General features: G+C 33.4%; 1 protein-coding gene across 1 annotated transcript in view; it reads left to right on the top strand.

Moving 5' to 3' along the window:
• The window catches only part of CCSER1 (coiled-coil serine rich protein 1), a 1,475,382-nt gene extending 1,462,284 nt beyond the window's left edge, over positions 1–13,098 (top strand). The window contains exon 13 of the mRNA XM_058432918.1: positions 13,058–13,098. The gene's annotated coding sequence lies outside the window, so the exon portion shown is untranslated. The remainder of the gene's footprint in view (positions 1–13,057) is intronic.
• The last annotated feature ends 8,623 nt before the right edge of the window (positions 13,099–21,721 follow it).

Here is a 21,721-nt window from a genome sequence, read left to right as displayed (position 1 = left end):
CTGAAATGATGCTGTCATTTGATGCCAAATGGGAGGTAGTCGATCTGTCACAAGAAGGTTTATACTATGTTGGCCTATCATTCTACAGATAAAAAGATGATTTGAGTCTGTAGGTTATCATTTACTAGTGTGGTGTTTCAAAGAATATCAATCAGGAATCCCTGAAAGCTGAAATGTGTTTTCCTAAAGTGAGAAAGCTGGTGCAATAATTCTTAAATCCTTTGTTGTTGTGGAGGAAATTTCTATGGGTTTCAGCATAAAAAATATTTTATACTACAGCTACCAAGAAACCCTATCAATCTAAGATGTAACATTCGTTTTTTATGGTTTGGTTGCTAGGTAATAAACACACACTGAAAAATGCAGTTTGAGGGGGAAAATGCCTCAATAAAGAGAATTCCCCTAAGGCTTGGGTGACAATCTCAACTAATATTGTACATCTAAAAAAATCAGGCACAGGGGTTTCTAAGAAAATTACAAATTGCACCACAGCTTTCCAGGGAAGGTAATTTTATTATCTCTACATTTCTTTATTCCAATACCTTGTTCAGTATTTGGCCTATAGTATGTGTTCAGTAATTATTTAATAAATCATTCTGTGATAGAAAACATTTTTTTGTTCTTATTTTGTGAGTTCTATACTATATGTGGAAGATACATGGACTACTTAAATGAACATACTTTTTGTAGTAAATGGTGTTCTATTTTCAGAAATATTACTTTTTTCCCCACTAAAATTTATAGGTTTATGAACAGTTGATGAGATTATATGTATTTATTTTGTATGTGCATATGAAAATGGTAGCTTTGCATATATAGATATTGCTACTCAGTCATCTAATGTTCAGGGTGACTTTGATACCTCTTAATTACTTTCTAGAAAAATAATACCGATAGGCCAAATTAAAAAAAAAAAAAACAAATACAAAAACCTATGTCATTTATAGAAGAAAGCATTGGTGAAATACGGCGTAAAGAACAGGGATCACAGAATCAAATATCTAAAGGTTTTTGGAAGTAATATAATAAGGGAAAGGGTTGGGTGAAGGATGGGGTAGGGGACCTTTAGCTTCAATGGCAAAGGCTGGGGAGGATGTGGAGTGACAAGGATGGTTATTCATTGGCATTGGGAATGAAAATGACACTTTGGAAAAGTTTAGTGGTTTCTTCCAAAGCTAAAAATAGACTTACCATATGATCCTATAATTGAGTTTCTTGGTATTTACCCAAGTGAGTTGAAAACTTAACGTTCATAAAAAAAAAAAAAAAACCCTGACGTGAATGAACCCTAACAGTTTCCTTCGTAATTGTCGAAACTTGGAAGCAAACAAGATGTCTTCCAATAGGTGACTGGATAAACAAAATATGGTACACCTATATAAAGAAATATTATTCAGTGATGAAGTGAGCTACAAATCACAAAAAGAGACTGGAGACACTTAAATACATATTGCTAAGCAAGAGAAGCCAATTCAAAAAGCCTATTTACTGTATGATTCCAACTATATAACAGTCTGGAAATGGTAAAACTATGAAGACAATAAAAGGATGAGTGACTTTGGGGGAGAGAGAGAGCAGTGAATAGGTGGAGCATAGGGCATTTTTAAGACAGTGAAACTATTCTGTGTGATGTTTAATTAACATTAATAATGTTAATGTGTAATGTCTATATAATCTAATATAATAGCAAATATATGTCATTATACGTTTATCAAAATCCATAAAATGCACAACACAAAGAGTGAACACGAATAACGAGCTATGGACTGTAGTTGATAATAAGATACAGATATCAGTTAATCAGTTGTAACAAATGCACCACAGTAATGCAAAATGTTAGTAGCTGGAGAAGTCAGGAAGGGGATAGTTGAGGGAGGATAGGAAGTATATACTGTTCCTTTTGCTCAATTTTTCTGTAAATCTTAAACTGCTTTAAAAAAATACTTATTTTTTAAGGTTGACATTCAAGCAAAAATTTGCATCAGGTTAAAAATGAAGCTCTACAAATATATACAATTGCCATATTAAGAATAACTGTTTTCCAGGTAAAGAAAATTTGTTTCCTAAATCAAGAAAATATATTTCATGAAGCTGTGCCAAATTATCCAAATATATGAGGTAGACAATAAAATGTTCATGTCTTATACTGAAATAACACAGAATTTCTGAAGTAAAGGTATTTACTAACAATTTATTGAAGTATTTATTTTATAGCCTGGTATATTTGATTGGAAAAATATAATAGTAGCTCATATACAAGTGATTTTATTGGTTAAACTTTATTATTCTTAAAAAAGTAAAACTCATTACCATTTTTACAGGAATATTTCTGAGAGAAAAAAATCTTAATTGTGGATATCACATATAACATAATTTGCATTTTGCTGATAAAGACGGATAACTACTATAAGTGATTCCTTTTAAAATTGTAATTAATAAAAAAGAGGCATTCTCATATTTGTTTATAATGTTAATTGGTTATATATAACTTGACGGATAATATATAATTTAACTATAGTTTACTAAATATAGTAATGTAAGTAAATATAGTTTATTAAATATATAACTTAAATATATATTTAACATATATGTGTATACATTATGGAAAACAATGTTCTATATAATGTGTACTAATTAATCTGCAAAAGAGAGCTAATATATATCTTCAAATATAAGACATGCTTATTTCATATTTTAATATCACCAAAATGAGAATGTGTCTTTAAGTTAATATCAACTTAAGTTAGATAAGTTTTGGTAATCATATCATCGAAAAGATTGTATGATGTTTTGGCTCAAGCCTAGTTTAGTTGGAACATTCAGGAATGTAAGTTTCTAGTTCTATTTCAAGAGATGCAAGATCAATATGGAGGTAGAAAAGAATATTGTGATTCACTTATAAATTTCAGTGGTGCACCGGGTGAGAAGGGAAATAGGGAGTATGTAAGGACATGGGGAGAGTTTTCCCATTTTTTAGTTCATTTGGAAGATACCTGTTTTCTTCTAAGCATAATTGTGACATATAAGTGCTATACCAGTTCTTTGGTTAATTTTTAAAGGAAATAGGAGCCTGGATTCTTGTTTTAAAGTAGCTTAGAGACTGGGCATGGTGGCTCATGCCTGTAACCCCAGCACTTTGGGAGGCCTAGGTGGGAAGATCACCTGAAGTTAGGAGTTCAATACCAGCCTGGCCAACATGGTGAAAACCCGTCTCTACTAAAAACACAAAAACTTAGCTGGACATGGTGATGCGCACCTGTAATCCCAGCTACTCTGGAGGCTGAGACAGGAGAACTGCTTCAACCAAGGAGGTGGAGGTTGCAGTGAGCCAAGTTTGCACCATTGCAATCCAGCCTGGGCAAGAAGAGTGCAACTTCATCTAAAAAAATAATAATTATTATAATAATAAAAAATAAAGTAGCTTAGAGTCTACTGACAAAGATAGATCATAGGACATGTTATATAACCTTTGACTGCTACCATAGAATCTTGAGACTTTATATACAGATGAGTGCTCATGTTTGTATTAATTTTTATTGTGAATCTTAGCAGTATTGATCTGGGGATATTTATGAGAGGAAAGGGAATGTAAAACAAAAATTTGAAGATTAGAGAGATTGAATTTTGACATTGAGGAGAGTATAAAGTGTTTCAGGTTGGAAAAATGGCTAGTATGCTTGAGATAGCGAGATTGGATTCCGTTTTTCAAATTATGATTTTAAAAATCTAGTCTTCAACAGTAAGACACTTTGTTAACATTTTACTTAATGCCAACAAAATGGAAGGAATGTATGTTTAAGTCATAGGCTAAAAATTTGTACCTTCATAGCTTATCTTAATAGGAAGATGATTTCCTCTCTATAGTATTTTCATAAGCCCCTAAGCAAGCTGACTTATTCACAATGAAATACTTTCAAATTAGCAATATGATGCCTATATGTTTTTCATCTAGTACCAGCCATTCAAAGTATGTCACCAGGTTAAATTATTTGATTGTTTTCACAGCTTATAATGATTTGCTGATTAGCATGCAGCACTTAAAAAGCTTTATAAAAATATCTTCAAAAATACCATAGATTTATTTTTCCTAAGGAAATATTTTTGGAGTGTGTAATATACAGTATGGCCATGTTCAAAAGCAATACCAATTTTAATTTGCCAATGCATTTGATAGAGATTATCTTGTTTTTCCCAAACTCTTGAACCAAATTGTCTGGTTGAAATCTTGACTTCACTACTTACTTGCTTAGGCAGAAACACAGCTTATCTATACCTGGGTTTACCTTCTATAAAATGGAGATAGTAATGTGTAGTTTTAAGTGAGAAAATATCTAGAAGGTATGTGGGCAAGACTACACTGGCAGAAACAAATGAAATTTTAAAACAAATCTAGGAAATAAACACTAATAATACATACAGACACGTGTAATGGAGATCAATATTTTAATGGTATTTAAATTAAATAAAATTAAAAAATAAAACTTTAATATTAATGCCCTATTTTGTTTAAATTTGACCACACCTTTTGGGAGAGGAATTTGCATGTATCTGTTTCCAAATGGAGTAATTTGATAGTTACTTTTCTATTTCAGTGATATAGACTTTTTTTTTTTATTATTCTTGTGTTTTTTTTTATTATTATTATACTTTAGGTTTTAGGGTACATGTGCACAATGTGCAGATTTGTTACATATGTATCCATGTGCCATGTTGTTTTGTTGCACCCATTAACTCGTCATTTAGCATTAGGTATATCTCCTAATGCTGTCCCTCCCCCCTCCCCCCACCCCACAACAGTCCCCAGAGTGTGATGTTCCCCTTCCTGTGTCCATGAGTTCTCATTGTTCAATTCCCACCTATGAGTGAGAACATGCGATGTTTGGCTTTTTGTCTTTGCGATAGTTTACTGAGAATGATGTTTTCCAGTTTCATCCATGTCCCTACAAAGGACATGAACTCATCATTTTTTATGGCTGCATAGTATTCCATGGTGTATATCTGCCACATTTTCTTAATCCAGTCTATCATTGTTGGACATTTGTGTTGGTTCCAACTCTTTGCTATTGTGAATAGTGCCACAATAAACATACATGTGCATGTGTCTTTATAGCAGCATGATTTATAGTCCTTTGGGTATATACCAAGTAATGGGATGGCTGGGTAAAATGGTATTTCTAGTTCTAGATCCCTGAGGAATCGCCACACTGACTTCCACAATGGTTGAACTAGTTTACAGTCCCACCAACAGTGTAAAAGTGTTCCTATTTCTCCACATCCTCTCCAGCACCTGTTGTTTCCTGACTTTTGAATGATGGCCATTCTAACTGATGTGAGATGGTATCTCACTGTGGTTTTGATTTGCATTTCTCTGATGGCCAGTGATGATGGGCATTTTTTCATGTGTTTTTTTGGCTGCATAAATGTCTTCTTTTGAGAAGTGTCTGTTCATGTCCTTCGCCCACTTTTTGATGGGGTTGTTTGTTTTTTTCTTGTAAATTTGTTTGAGTTCATTGTAGATTCTGGATATTAGCCCTTTGTCAGTTGAGTAGGTTGCAAAAATTTTCTACCATTCTGTAGGTTGCCTGTTCACTCTGATGGTAGTTTCTTTTGCTGCGCAGAAGCTCTTTAGTTTAATTAGATCCCATTTGTCAATTTTGGCTTTTGTTGCCATTGCTTTTGGTGTTTTAGACATGAAGTCCTTGCCCACGCCTATGTCCTGAATGGTATTGCCTAGGTTTTCTTGTAGGATTTTAATGGTTTTAGGTGATATAGGCTTTTTTCTTAAGCTAATTAAGGAATATTGATAGGCTTTGCTCAGACTTTGAAATAATGTTTTTATTTATTTTAAGCAAGAGGTAGACAAAAATGGTTTTAATAAAATTAGCTTGCCTCCTAACAATCAGGCATTCTCTAGAATGTACATTTACATTCCCAGAGCAGGATTCCGCTAGAGCACAGAGGCCAGATACATCTTTAAGGAACATGAATTCGGATTCCTCTTCCCAGTGCTTGCTCAAGTGTGATTCTTAACACTTCGGAGCAAGTGGGTACTATGTAGATGTGCTTGGCAGCCATGTGGATTATGGAAAGCAGTCATCTATTTTACATCTGCATAAAACAGTACATGGATTTCATGATGCAGAAAAGCAGTAGTTTATTCCTCATTTTCCATCATGTAAATTTTTATTAAATGGACTTGCATGAAGAGCCCTCCCTTTAAAACACAAATAAAAAATGCCATCATTATTCACTTTCATCTTTCTAAGGATTTTCTTGCAGGAAAAAAACAAAGAAGGAGAAAAGACAGAAGAGCATTCTTTAGAGTAAAATTTCTAGGCTGCACTGCAGCTAATTTTAAATGCTGCAGGAGAAAAGTTTATAGCAGGGATAGAGAAAGCAGGCATAGTTTGAAAATGAATTTTATGTATTCTTTCATTCAAAACTGAAGAAAGAATCAAAACTGAAGAGAAAATAAATATTTTTCCACCCTATAATCTAATAATCATGTATAAACAATGGTATGATCAAAGCATACTCAGCCCATAAGAAAGCTTATATTTTCAAATCAATGTAAAACTTCACGAAAGAATTAGAAAATCCTTTCCTCATAAGCAACAAATAGAAATATATGCGTTACACCAAAAAAGGAAAGCCAATTGTCAAATACATTAACTGAAATACTTTTTTTACTTTAATTATCAACACTGATTACTGTTTTGAATTCATTTATTTCTAACTCTAGGATTATTAATAGTAGTGTGTAAAAGAATCTGATTTTCAGAAGTATGTTGGAATTTCACACTTACATTTTCTAGCAAGATAAAATCCTCAGAATACCTTTAATCAAAATAAGGCATGTTTAAAAGTCTGAGACTTTGCTTAAAGTTTTTGAACTATATTTGGAAGATACATACTGCAAATATAAAAGCTGGACTTTTACATACCAACATAGTATATGATCAGTGCCAAATGGATCCAACAACAACAACAAAAATGTGTGGTTACAGGATGCAGAAGACAGGGTCTACGTTTGCAAAGATGACTTCATAAAGAACTTGTGCTAAACCTTGAAGAGTAGATAAGATATGTAACAAATAAGACAGAGTCGTTCAAAGAACAAAGCATGCTGGGACTTAAGCTCTACTAAATGTTTCTCAAACTTGGAACCATTCGCACTTATTATTAATTATTATTAACCACTAAAAAAACTCTTTGTTGTAGGTGGCTGTCCTGTGCATTGTGGGATGTTTAGCTTCATCTTGTAATCTACCTACTTAGGAGCCAGTAGCACAACCCTTCCTTGTAGTGGAAAAAACAATGTCGCTAAATATTGCCAATGTCCCTGTGGAGAGGAGGGTGAAAATTACCCCTGGTTGAAAGCACCTGAGCAATGGGAATGCAAGTTACATAATAGGACAAAAGATCATGAAACCAATATTGATGCACTAATGTTAAGATAAAAGTTGTGGTGAGCCCAGAATGTCAGGCTAAGGAGTGTGCAAATCTTATAAACACTGAGGGAACTCTGAAGGTTTTAAAGTAATGGATTAGCATAGTGAATGCTGAGCTTTAAGAATGTAAAATTTGTACCTGTGTGCATAAATGGTATTTTGTAGGAATAACAGAATGGGCAGAGAGAGTGATGAGCTCAGTTATCCTGTTGTGGGATAACAAGGATATGAACAGAGAGATAACAACAAAATAAAAAACAAAAAACAATAACAAAAATTAAAGGTCAGGGATGGGAAGACATTGTAATAAATACTGCAAGGAACAAGTGATATAGAATATGTGCTATTCACCTTATAGAACTGGGAGACCCTTGTTACCAAAAGCAATATGATAGACTACAGAAAATCCTGGAATTATATTCCAGATATGTTTGCATTAACTAGGCTATGTGAAACGTTACACCCACTTTTCACAGGTTTTCTCCTCTCATATCTGAAGTCATGAGATTTCTTGAAAATATTCTGAAGGCTTTTTAAAAATCTTAAAAAATCTTTAAAATCTTATGAAACACCAGTAGGCCCATGTTGCAGTTTGGTACAGTGAGTCTAATTCATTATAGGTGTTTTGAAACTTCAAGGTCATTTATCATTTTGTGAGGAAATATATTTTAGGTTGGTGCAAAAGTAATTGTGGGTTTGCTATTACTTTCAGTGGCCAAAACTGCAATTACCTTTGCACCAACCTAATATTTTTATGTCCTTAAAATCTTGAGATTCCATCTAGAGGAATCATAATGTGACTGAGAGTCAGCTAAGTAAGCAGAATTAGGGTTGTTGGCAGTAACCCAGTTTGATGTTTTTGTTTGCTTGATCTGCCGTAACAAAAAATCACAGTCTGGATGGACTAAGCAACAGAAATTTATTTTCTCACTGTCCTGGAGGTTAGAAGTCCAAGAAGATTTTCGCTAACTTAGTTTCTCATGAGGGTTCATTCTGGCTTGCAGGCAGCAAACTTCTTGCTATATCCTCACATGGCCTTTCTTCAGTATTTATGCACAGAAAGAGAGGCAGTGAGCTCTCTGGTGCTTTTTTTCCTATGAGGATACTAACCCCACCAAAACCTCATTTATCCCTAATCACTGTGTTAGAGGGTTCCTCTCCAAATAACTGCCCCACTGGGGGATTTGACTTCAACATATAAATTTTGAGCCGACACAAACATTTAGTCCATAACGGTTTCTATCATTATATGTAGAGCTAAAGATTTTTCCATGCTATTACTGAAAAATAAAATTAAGATCTTTATAGGTAATACCCAAGAGAATTGAAAGCAGCTTTCCACAAAAAAAATGTACATTAATGTTTATAGCAGTATTACTTATAACAACCATGTGATGAACCCCAGGTCTATCATTTGACACATGGATAAAGGGTATACCCATACAATTAAAAATAGTCACTGATAAAAAGAAATGAAGTACTGATATATGCCACATCATAGATGAACCTTGAAAATATTATGCTATGTGAATGAAGCCAGACACAAGAATGCACATATTGTGGAATTCCATTTATATGGAATGTCCTCGATAAGCAAATCCACAGAAAGAGATAGTAGATTAGCAGCTTCCAAAGTCTGTGGGGGAGGGGGCAATGGGAAGTTATTGCTAATGGCTAGAAAGGAGTTGAAAATATTCTGAAATAAGATAGTGGTGATGGTTGCCCAAGTTTGTGAATATACTAAAAACTACTTTAAAATGGTGAATTTAATAGCCTGTGGATTATATTTCAATAAAGATTGTATGAGTTAAAAAAAGTAAAGATGTTTTCAGAAAAACAGAAACAAGAAAAACATCATAATCAAAACCTCCTAATGGAAAACAAAAGGAATAAACAGGCAATGCTTTAAGCTGTTTGCTTTTTCTTCTTTATATCAATACTAAAGAAATTCTAGATTCTTACTTGTGTGTTCCATTACCCCCATATATTACCAATGTATAATACTAGTAAACCTTTTGAGATATAAAGAAGATTTATAATCCACTGAGGTTGTTAAAGCCTAAATAGGCTGTATTTGTAGAAATAATTTAGTGCAAGAGTATGATCCTTATTTATAATGTATCACTACTTATTATTATAAAACTTCTCAAATAGATTTACTGAATTATAATTCCTGAGATTGGCCATTGAATGTCATTTTTTGTTTTCAGTGTGAAGAAGGAATGTAAAATCTCTACATTTAATTTTAGCTTTCTGTTCACGATTTGTCTCATATTTTCCAACAATTCCTGCCAATTTATTCAATAAATAAAACATGAATTGATTTTACTGTTTGGATTCTCATTGCACTTGAAATCAACACTAAAAATGAGGCCAAATATGCCCTCCACTTCCCTCTTATATCTATCTTATGCTCAGTTCTCTTATGCCACTCCACTTCACTCACTTTTCATCAGCCATATGGTTCTTCAGTCTTGCCTATAAGAGATCCATGATTCTTACGTCTTCATTGAGGTTCTGACATCAAGCTAGATGGATTAATCCATGGAACAAAACAATCTATGAATCAGTTATCCATGTATGTAAAACTCTTTCTTCCAAGGAAAGTCAAACCGTTATTCTAATGGCTAAATCCATGAATATATTTGTAATCTTGGTTCCCTATTTCTCTGTACCTCTTATAAGCCTACTTCATCAGATTCCAAACGATGGTGATTGAGGTGCTCAATACGTTTAGAAGTTGAAAGAGAGCAAAAACAATACAGAACTCTCTCTGTAGAGAAGATATTTAGAGGTCAGCCATGGATAAATATGACACTTCGAAGGGATATATGTTTAGATCTAGAACATGTCCACATTTACATGTAAGAGTATTTAACTTCTTCATTAAAACAAAGATAAAATATCTACCTCAAAAGGCTGTTGTGAGAAATAAATTAGATCATATATTAAACAAGAGGAACAAATTAGCATTCAAATGTGGATGCTGAATAATTAGACGGACCTTCACTGACTGAGCAAGCACACTAGTCTTAAAGGACTGGGTAATCTTCATTTATGAAGAACTTTATGGTGTACATATTTAGAATCACTCATAATTAGTGCAAATCACACAAGGTAAACACATACATACACAAGTTCTACTGAATATGTAATACACTAAAGCTCTGAAAAGGTATAAATGAGCCCATTTCCTGATAGCAGAATACTTAAAACAACATTAAATGTGGTTAATAACTAGTACTCTGAAAAGGGGAAAATTATTCCCAAGACTACATCTGTTTCAGAGTCCCCTGAGTGTCCTGTATGTATCATCAGTCGCATCATCATCTGGGGATAATTTCCTCACTTGATTCTCATTCCTTCTCCTATATTCTGGTTTATCAGTAAAATAAGTATTTAAATATGTAGAGAAAAAATTATACAGTTAAATTAACTATGTGGAATTCTGATCTTGGGTCTGACAGATGGAATTGTTATATTCAATATATCTTTTGCAGATTTAGTGTACCTGAGATCATGACTTACTTTTTTTAAAGTAGGATATATGAATCAAGTAGCAAATGTAAGGTTTTGTCAAATATAAACCATTTTTACTATGTTGTTTTTACAGCTTATTAAATGCTAAGAACACAGTCAATTATTTAATGCTAAGAAACCTACCGTTGTATGATTTTCTGTGTATGAGAAATCAAATGTTGCTCTTCAAGAACACTTGCGGAGATGTCAAGTAGGTAGATGGGCAGACAAGTCTCGAGATAATGAAACAGGTCAGGACTATATATCAAAAATCAACTAAAATTTTTAGTATATAAATAATTTTCAACTTAAGCTCTATTATCTGATTTAAAAGACAATTTTGACATGTTATTTGCTTTTCTTTTTTTATACTGAAAATATGGAGAGAGATACAGTTTAAATAAGGCAAATACTGTTTTGATTTTGTAAATCTGTGTTACTCAAACTCATCTTTGACACTTTTGTGTTTTCTCAAAGAATTAGGAAGGAATGTTGTCTAGCAGTGAAGACATAAATATGTAGTATAAATATGGAGCAAATTTGCATTTTTGGATTCCAGCAAAATTTTGCAGAGGCACTTCTTTTAGGCCTTGGCTACAAACAATTCTCAATTCCCATCTTGAGAAACACTTTTCTGTTCTTTGTAGCTCCTTATAGAATAAGACTAGCAGTTTATACATCTTATCTAATTCATATTATCTTTGCATAAAGCTCATATTCAATAAATGACTTAAATCTATTCACATTTTGGAATACTCAGCACTTATAACTGCAATTGAGAACTTTCTCTTAAAGTTTTCCTGTCCCCATTCATGCTTTCATCCATCCGTCAATTTATCCACCCACCCACACAACCACCCATTCCTCTATCCAACAGTTACTGAGTGTCTACTATGCATCAGGCACTGTTACAGGTGCATGCAATATATCAGAGAATAACATAAAGATATTTGCCCTTGAGGAGTTCACATTGTAGCTAATGGGACAATAAAAATAAGTGTAAAAAAAGAAAATAACAAAATATATAGGTAATGATAAATTATACAGGAAAGCAGTATAAGTAGAGGAGGGCAATTAGGTTTATAAGTTCAGGCAGTAGTATGAGTGGAACAGGTGCAATATTAAATGACATGGAAAGGGTAGGGTTCATTGAGGAGTCAAAATCTGAACAAAGACTTGAAGGAGGTGTGAGGTGACCAAACAGCTATTTAGGACAAGAACGTTGTAGGCAAAGAGGAGAGCTTGAGCTTAGTCCTGAGATAGTTTACTTTGTATATTCCAGAAAGTGTTTGGAGGCCAATGTGCCTGCAGTGTAGAGATCTCGGATGAGAAAAGTAGGAGAAATCAGAGAAGCCATGGGAGCCTGGGTCATCTAGGCTAGTCCTCTAAGTCTAGGCATCTTGACTTAGAGGACATTTTAAGGATTTGGGATTTTACTGTGAGGAAATGGTCAGTTTTTACCAGAGGACTATCATGAGCTTACTTACATTTCGAAAGAATTACTTTGGTTTTTCTTTTAAGAATAGATTGTACAAGTGGTAAGGATAGACTTATGAAGACAAATTAGAAGGCCATTAAATTTTTTTCTCTTTTTAAAGTATGAGATTATGTGGGTTCTACTAAAGTAAAAGGAATAGAAAATGCATGAACTTGTCAAACTCTGGATGCATTTCAATGTTGAAGCCAACAGGATTTCTTGGTACTTCCTAATAGATGAAGGATGATTTTGAGGCCATCAGGCTGAGAAAATAGAAAGGAGGGAGTTATGATTTGTGAGATGTGGGAAGCTGCTGGAGAAACAGATTTTGGGAAGGGTGGTGGAAGAGGAAAAGCTGTGGCTTCCTTTTGAAATTTAGGTTTCAATAAATATCTAAGTGGAGATGTCAAGAAAGTAGATGGATAGATAAGTCTGGTGATAATGAAAGAAGTCAGGACTATAAACAAGAAATTGGGAATTAATACATAACATGGTATACAAAGCTAAAAGACTAGATGAGATCAAGAAATCGATGATTACAGATAAAAATGGTAAAAGACCATGGATTGACTTTTGAGGTAATCTACATCAGAATTTCTTTTCCATAAAGGACAAGAGAAGGCAATGACCGAAACATATTAAGAAGGAGCAACCAGTGAGATAGAAGAAAAATAATGAAAATATGACATCTGCAGCTAGTAGTGAAGTTTATCAATAAGGAGGAAGTGATTATCTGTGTGAAATGCTGCTTATAGGTCAAGTATGATGAATAATATAAATTGACCATTGGATTTAGCATTGTGGTTACAGATGACTTCAACGACAGTGCTTCTAACAAACAGCTGTTTGATAAACTCTTCCTTCCCTTTCTATCTCCTACCAGTCGATCTTCATATATCTTTTTCCAATTATGATTACCAGTCATTAATTTTTCCTCATGTTTTAAGTGACAAAAGGAGTATGTTTGTCATTGAATTAAATAGGAAAGTCAGATATATAAATAAAATAATCTCACATTTCTTCCCACACAAACGTCTCCATAACTTTTAAGAACCTTATCTTAAAATCTTGGAGGGTTATCTTTCACTTCATTCTTCATCTCATCTGAAATAGAAAAACAAAAATTACATTAATTTAGGGGTCAGGTTTTTTGTTTTGACAAAAATGTATCCTAATTACCTTAACAGAAATACAAATATAGATATGTCATTATTTTTAAATTTTATCTTTAAATTGACAAATAATAATTGCATATATTCATGGGGTACATAGTGATGTTTCAATAAGTATAATTTATGGTAATGAGCCCAGCATAATTAGCATATTCATCACCTCAAACAGTTATTACTTCTTCATGTTGGTAACTTTCAATATCCTTCTTTTAATTTTTTGAAGCTGTTATTTTTATCTATCATCATCCTACAGTGGCGTAGAACACTAGAACTTATTCCTCCTATCTAGTTGTAATTTTGTCTCCTTTAGCAAATCTCTCACTGTCTCTCCATTTCCCTTACCCTTCCCAATCTCTAGTATCATCTGTTCTACTTTTAGTTCTGTGAGATCAACGATTTTTTTCTAGCTTCCATATATGAGTGAGAACAAGTGGTATTTAACTTTCTGTTCCTGGCTTATTTCACTTAGCATAATGCCCTCCAGCCCCATCCATGTTGCCTCAAATGACAGGATTTCATTATTTTGATTGTTCTACATTGCATTATATGTCTGAACAGCAAGTTGATAAATCTTGTTTGAACTGACAGACATTCAACTATGTCCAGTTTTTGTTCTTTAGATAACACTACAACAATAAATATTATTGTTCAAATATCTTGAGATATTACTGCTCTTGTTTCTTTTGTATGGTTTTTCAAAAGTAGAATTCAAGGTCGAAATGATGTATATTTTATAATTTAATGTACATTTTTGCATTTCTATTTGTAATTAATAAAAGTGTTTCCTTGTCTTTACTAGTGTTGGAAGATACTAGTTTAGTTTTGTTTTAGTGTTTTCTTATCTGAAGGAAAGCTTAATTGTTGCTATAGTTGGCATTTTCCTGAATAGCAATCAGGTCAATCACCACATAAGTTAATAATCAGGCTTTCGGTTTTGCTTTTCTCTGAAATACCTGTTCTCTCTCTTCTCCCACTTATTTTTTTTGTATTATTCAGAAAATGCTTTTTTCTCGTATAATATTCTACTATAATTCTTTTTGTCTCTTCCACATATGTAGTTATGTCTTCCTGGTCAATGCTAGAATTGTATACTTTTGCTTTCTCTTTTTTTTCCTAATCAGGCTTTCCCAGCAATGGTCTACTCTTAGTTGTTTCTGAGGAAGAACTTTTTCTTTAATTTAGTGTTAGTTTGGTTGTCACAACAGGATAGTACTGTGCTTGGCAGTAAAACAGGCATAGTTAAAGAAGTAATGTTTCTTTAATGGGAAAAGAAATGGAAACTTAGGAAGATAATTACCTAAATAGGAGACAACTCTGCATGCTCATACATAGTAGTACAAGCTTACCAGTTTTTTCAAAGTTTCCTCATAGAGGCGTATGACTGCTCATGAGAGAGGAAATATCCTAATTGAGAAACCCTGCCACACTAAAGGAATTTTTAATCATCCTGCTGCCACGACCTTCAACTTAGCATACCAAACACTTCCAAAAAGGAGCAACAGGCTACATAAGTTCCCGATGGTCAGATTCAACCCAAGTGTCAGCACATCCCCAAGTCTTTATTATATAAATGGACTAAGAATTTCTGTTTTCCCAAGTCTTTTTTTTAATATTTTTATTTTATTTTATATTTTTTTCTTTTCAATACTGATTTCAACTTTGATTCTCCTTCCCTGTTTAGGCATCCAATCTAAAGTGTTGAATATATTTTTACTAGTGACAAGTAACTTTCCCTCATTTATGTTTGACTTTTTTTTTCTATTAACTAACAAAAGGATATTCCCAAAATTTTAGCATGGAATATGCCTACCAGCCTTTTTGTGCAGCTAGGTTATGACCATATGACTTTTTGTCAGTGAAATGTGAGTGAAAGTAGTATGTGCACTTTCATATCATCTACTTAAAAGAAATATGCATACCTGTTCTTTCACTCTTTCTCCTACTCATGTGCTGAAATGTGTATGTGGTCTTGGTCAGCCAGCTTCGAGGGTGATGAGGGCAATGTAGTCTACACTACCAGATAGCAAAGCATAAGAAAGTGAAATTTTGGTGACTGTCACAGAAATGTCTTTTTGGCCCTGTACTGCCTATCTACCACTTTACAGTAAAATGAAAAGAAACAAAAACAAAAAAGATAAATAAAAAACCATGAAATACTTATATCTTGTTTTGAGCTGCTATACTTTGGAGTCTTTTCTTTACAATAAGTTAGTCAAAGATTTGGCAAATTTTTTCTGTAAAAGGCAAGATAGTAAATATTTTCAGCTTTTCAAGACGTATAGTCTCTGTTGCACTACCCAACTATGCTTCGATTCTTCCCTTTTAGTGTGAAAGGAGACACAGGCAATACATAAATGGATGCACACAATGGATGTGTTCCAAATTTTGTTTTAAAAAAACAGGTGACTGTTTATATTTGGCCTATAGGCATAGTTTGGTGTTTGATGATACAACCTATAACATAACTAATATAATCTTCTTAATTAAATATAATATATATATTTAAAAAATTATGTTGAAAATAGATTGTCTTTAATTTACATAAATTACGCTATGCTAAACATATTTAATTTTTTGTTTAATACTGTATGTTTAAGATCAATAATGTTATAATTTACATATTCTGCTAATTACTTCTGATTGTTTCCTAGATTTCAATTGTAATAATCAATTTAGAGATAATTGATATGTTACTATATTGAGTCTTCTGATATACAAAAATAGTATAACTTCATATTTAGGTCCTTTTTAGTTTTTCTTGGAAGTGTTTTATAGTTTTCAGTAAAGCAAATTCATACCTATGTTGTTAAATTTATGTCTAGGTAGGATAGGTTTTCACACTATTGTAAATGGTTTTTTAAAATTTCAATTTCTAGTTGTTTAAGGTTAGTTATGAAAATGTACTTAAATTTACATATTAACCATGTATAATGCAACTTTATTAAATTCATCTATTAGTTCAATTGTATACATATTATAGTATATATAATTGTATGTATACATATATGTATATATAATTATATATACATACACACACACACCACGTCGTCTTTATCTATTTGTCTGTTGATGGACATTAAGGTTGATTCCATATCTTGGCTATTGTAAATAGTGCTACAATAAACATGAACTTGCAGGAATCTTTTTGATCTACCTATTTCCTTTTCTTTGGATAAATACCCAGTAATGACTATTTGTTGCTCAATCTTATGGTAGTTCTATTTCTAGCTTTTTGAGAAATCTCCACAATGTTTTCCATGGTTGCTGTACTAATTCACATGTCCACTGACAGTGTATCACAGTTTCCTTTTCTACACATTCTCACCATAACTGGGTTGAGATGATACCTCATTGTGGCTTTGATTTATATTTCTTGGAAGATTAGTCATGTTGAGCACTTTTTTCATGTATTTGTTGTCCATTTGTTTGTCTTCTTCTGAGAAATGTCTATTCAGATCTTTTGCGTACTTTTTAATTGTACTATTTGGGCTTTTTGTTGAATTGTTTGAGTTCCTTGTATATTCTGACGGTTAGGTTCTTTGCAGATTAATTGTTGGCAAATATTTTCTCCCATTCTACAGGTTATCTCTTCATTATGTTGATTGTTTCCTTTGCTGTGCAGAAGCTTTTTCATTCCATATAGTCCTGTTTATCTATTTTTAGTTTCGTTGCCTGCTCTTGTGAAATTTTAGGTATAAAATCTTTGCCTAACCAATGCACTGAAGAGTTTTCCCTAAGTTTCTTATAGTAGCTTTATAATTTTGTGTCTTACATTTAAGTCTCTAACACATTCTGAGTTGATTTTTTTTATATGGTGAGAGGCAGGAGTCTAGTTTCATCCTTCTGCATATGGATATCCAGTTTTTCCAGCATCATTTATTGAAGAGGATATTCTTTTTCCAATGTATGTTTTTGGTGACTTTGCCAAAAATCAGCTGGAGGTAATAGGCAGATTTACTTCCAGGTTATATATTCTTTTCCATTGGTGTGTCAGTTTTTATAGCAATGTCATGATATTTTGGTTATTGTGATGGTTAATATTAGGTGTCAACTCGACTAAATTGACGGATGCTTAGATGTCTGATAAAGTATTGTTTCTGAGTGTGTCTGTGAGGGTGCTGCCAGAGGAGATTGACATTTGAATCCACGGAATGGAAGAGGAAAACCCATCCTCATTGTGGGTGGGCCCCATCTAATCTGCTGCCAGCGTGACTAGAACAAAGCAGACCAATAAAGGGACAAGCAGCTTGCTGGGTCTCTCACTCCCTCCCCTCTCTCTGTGCTTGATGCTTGCTTCCTGTCTTTCTGCCCTTGGACATCAGACTCCAAGTATTTCAGCCTTTGGACTTGGGAATTTGTACCGGCAGCCTTTACAGTGCTCTTACATCTTCAGGCTCAGACTTAGGTTTGCACTATTGGATTCCCTGGTTTTGAGGTTTTCAGACTTGAAGTGAGCCATGCTACTAGCTTCTCTCTTTACCCAGCTTGCAGACAGCCTGTCTTGGGTTTTCACCTTGTCATTGTGTGAGTCAATTCTCCCTAATAAACTCCCTTTTATATACACATATATCCTATTGTTTCTGTCCCTCTGGAGAACCTGAATAAAATGCAGGGTTATTGGCCGGGCACAGGGGCTCAGGCCTGTAATCCCAGCACTTTGGGAGGCCGAGGCGGGCGGATCATGAGGTCGAGAGACCATCCTGGCTAAAATGGTGAAACCCCGTCTCTACTTAAAAAAAAAAAAAATACAGAAAATTAGCTGGGCGTGGCGATGGGTGCCTGTAGTCCCAGCTACTCGGGAGGCTGAGGCAGGAGAATGGCGTGAACCCGGGAGGCGGAGCTTGCAGTGAGCCGAGATTGCGCGACTGCACTCCAGCCTGGGCAACAGAGCAAGACTCCGTCTCAAAAAAAAAAAAAAAAAAATGCAGGGTTATTAGATATTTGTAGCACAGTGTCAAGTCAGGTAGTGTAATACCTCCAGCTTTATTCTATTTTCTTGGTGTTGCTTTGGCTATTCAGAGATTTCGTGGTTCCTTACAAATTTTATCAATGTTATTTAGCACGTTATTAGTATTTTGATAGTGTTTACATTAAATTTACAGATTGCATCACATTGTATGGTCATTTTAACAATACTTATTCTTCCAATCATTGAGTATGTAATTTTTTTTATTTGTTTGTGTCCTCTTTGATTTCTTTTGCCAGAGTTTTGAGTTTTCTTTGTAGAAGTCTTTCCCCTCCTTGGTTAAATTTATTCCTAGGTTAAATTTATTCCTAGGCATTATTTATTTAGCTATTGTAAATGGGATTACTTTTTTATTTCTTTTTCAATTAGATCATTATTGGTGCATAGAAATGATATTGATTTGTGTATGTTGATTTTTTTATTTGTATTAATTTATAGGATACAAGTGCAATTTTTTTACCTGCATGGATTGTGTAGTGGTCAAGTCAGGGCTTTTAAGGTACCCATCACCTAAAAAACATACATCATATCCAGTAAGTAGCTGATCTTTGTTCACCTTCTTGCCACTCCCTGACCCTTGTGAATCTCCATTGTCTATTACTCCACTTTCTACGTCCATATGTACACATTTTTTAGCACTGACTTCTGAGTGAGAACATGTGATATTCCACTTTCTATGTCTGGCTTGTTTCACTTGAGATGATGCCCTCCAGTTTCATCCATGTTGCTGCAAAAGATGTGATTTTATTCTTTTTATGAATGGAATACTGAACAGTATTCCATTGTGCATATATCCTACATTTTCTTTATCTAATCATCTGTTGATGGACACATAGTTTGAGTCTATATTTTTGCTATTATGAATAATGCTGCAATAAACATACTAGGTATCTTTTTGACATAAAGATTCCTTTTCTTTTGTTTGGGTATCTACTGGTGTATTTGCTAGATTGAATGGTTGTTCTACTTTTAGTTCTTTGGGAAATCTTCATACTTATTTCCATAGAGGTTGGACTAATTTACATCCCAAAAACAATGCATAAGAGCTCCCTTTTCTCCACATACTAATCAACATCTGTTATTTTTTGTCTTTTAATAATAGCCATTGTAACCGGGGTAAGATGATATCTCATTGTGCTTTTAATTTGCGTTTCTTTGATGATTTATGATGTTGATCGTTTTTCATATACCTGTTGGTCATTCGTATGTCTTATTTTGAAAAATGTCTACTAGTGTTTTTTGCTCACTTTTTAATTGGATTTTTTTTTGTTGAGTTGTTTTATTTCCTTGTATATTCTGGATATTAGTCCACTGTTAGATAAATAGTTTGCAAATGTTTTCTCCCATTCTACAGGTTGTCTGTTCACACTGTTATTTCTTTTGCTATGAAGTAGTATTTTTGTGTATTTTTTATTTTTATTGTCTGTACTTTTGAGGTTTTAGTCATAAATTCTTTGCCCAGGCCAAAGTTCAGGAGAGCTTAACCTAGGTTTTCTTCTAGTGCTTTCAGTTTAGGGTCTTACCTTTAAGTCTCTAATCTATCTTGGGTTGATTTTTGTGAATGGTTAATGATAGGAGTTCAGTTTCATTCTTCTGCATGTGGCAATCCAATTATCCTAGCACCATTTATTGGAAAGGTTGTTCCTTCCTCAATGTATGTTCTTGTCGGTTTATCAAAAATCAAATGGTTGTAAATATGTGGCTTTTTTTCTGGTTTCTTCACTTGGTTCTATTGATCTATATGTCTATTTTTATACTAGTATCATGCTAGTATCAAGTCAGAACAAAGCTGGAGGCATCATATGTTCTGACTTCAAATTATACTACAAGCGTACTGCAATTATACTACAAGGATATGTAGAATAATTTGAAGTCAGAACATGTGATGCTTCCAGCTTTGTTCTTTTATTCTTAGGATTGCTTTGGCTATTTGGGCTCCATTTTTGTTCCACACTAATCTCAGGAATATTTTTTTCTAATTCTGTGAAAAGTGACATTTGTATTTTGATAGGGATCAAACTGACGCTGTAAATTGCTTTGGGAAGTACGGTCATTTTTATTATATTAATTCTTTGGATTCATGTACATGGGATGTTTTTCCATATGTTTGCATCATCTACAATTTCTTTCATCAGTGTTTTGTAGCGTTTCTAGTAGAGATCTTTCATCTCCATGGTTAAGTTTATTCCTAGGTATTTTTTTTTCTAGCTATTGTAAATGGAATTGCCTTTTCAATTTCATTCTCAGGTAGATTGCTTTTAGTATAAAGATATGCTATTGAGTTTTGTATATTCAATTTGCATCTTATAACTTTACTAAATTTATTTATCAAATCCAGGAACTTTTTTGGTAGTGTCTTCAGGGTTTTCTAGATATAAGATCAGCAAACATGGATAATTTGACTTCCTCTTTTACAATGTGGATGCCTTTTATTTCTTTCTCCTGCCTGGTTACTCCAGCTAGGACTTCTTGAACTCTCAGTTTTCCACAAAGAAATCTGCTGCTAGTCTGTTGGGTATTCTATTACATGTTACTTGACATTTATTTTTTGCTGTTTTTAAAATTCTTTCTTTGTCTTTGATTTTTGACAGTTTCACTGTAATATGCCTCAAAGAAGACCTATTTGAATGTGTCTATTTGGGGATCTTTAAATTTCCTGTAACTTATTACCTACATCTCTTGTAAGACTGAGAAATTTTAGCTATTATTTCATTAAATAGTTTTTCTATGCCTTTGGAAAAATCCCTGCTCCTTCTGAATCTCTCAGAATTCAAATATTTATTCACTTTATCATGTCCCATATGTTAAATAGAGTTTTTCTTTTTCTTTTTTTTTCTTGTGTAATTGGGTTATCTTAAAAGACCTGTCTTCAAGTACAGAATTTTTTTCTTCTGCTTGATCTAGTCTATTGTTGAAGCTCTTAATTATCTTTTCTGTTTCATTCATTGAGTTCTTCAGTCCCAGGATTTCTGTTTGATTTGATTTCTGTTTTATACTATCTTTTTGTTCAGGTATTGCATGGAGTTCCTTGACTTTGGAATGTGTTACTGGAGAATTATTGTACTATTCGAAGGTGTCAGGTTTCCTTGCTCTTTCATGATTCTTGTGTCCTTAATTGATATAATTGATAGCTACA

The sequence above is a fragment of the Hylobates moloch genome, unplaced genomic scaffold (assembly GCF_009828535.3).
Source record: "Hylobates moloch isolate HMO894 unplaced genomic scaffold, HMol_V3 SCAFFOLD_2, whole genome shotgun sequence".
NCBI classification, from domain to species: Eukaryota; Metazoa; Chordata; class Mammalia; order Primates; family Hylobatidae; genus Hylobates; species Hylobates moloch.
This window is presented reverse-complemented; position numbering and strand designations above follow the sequence as displayed.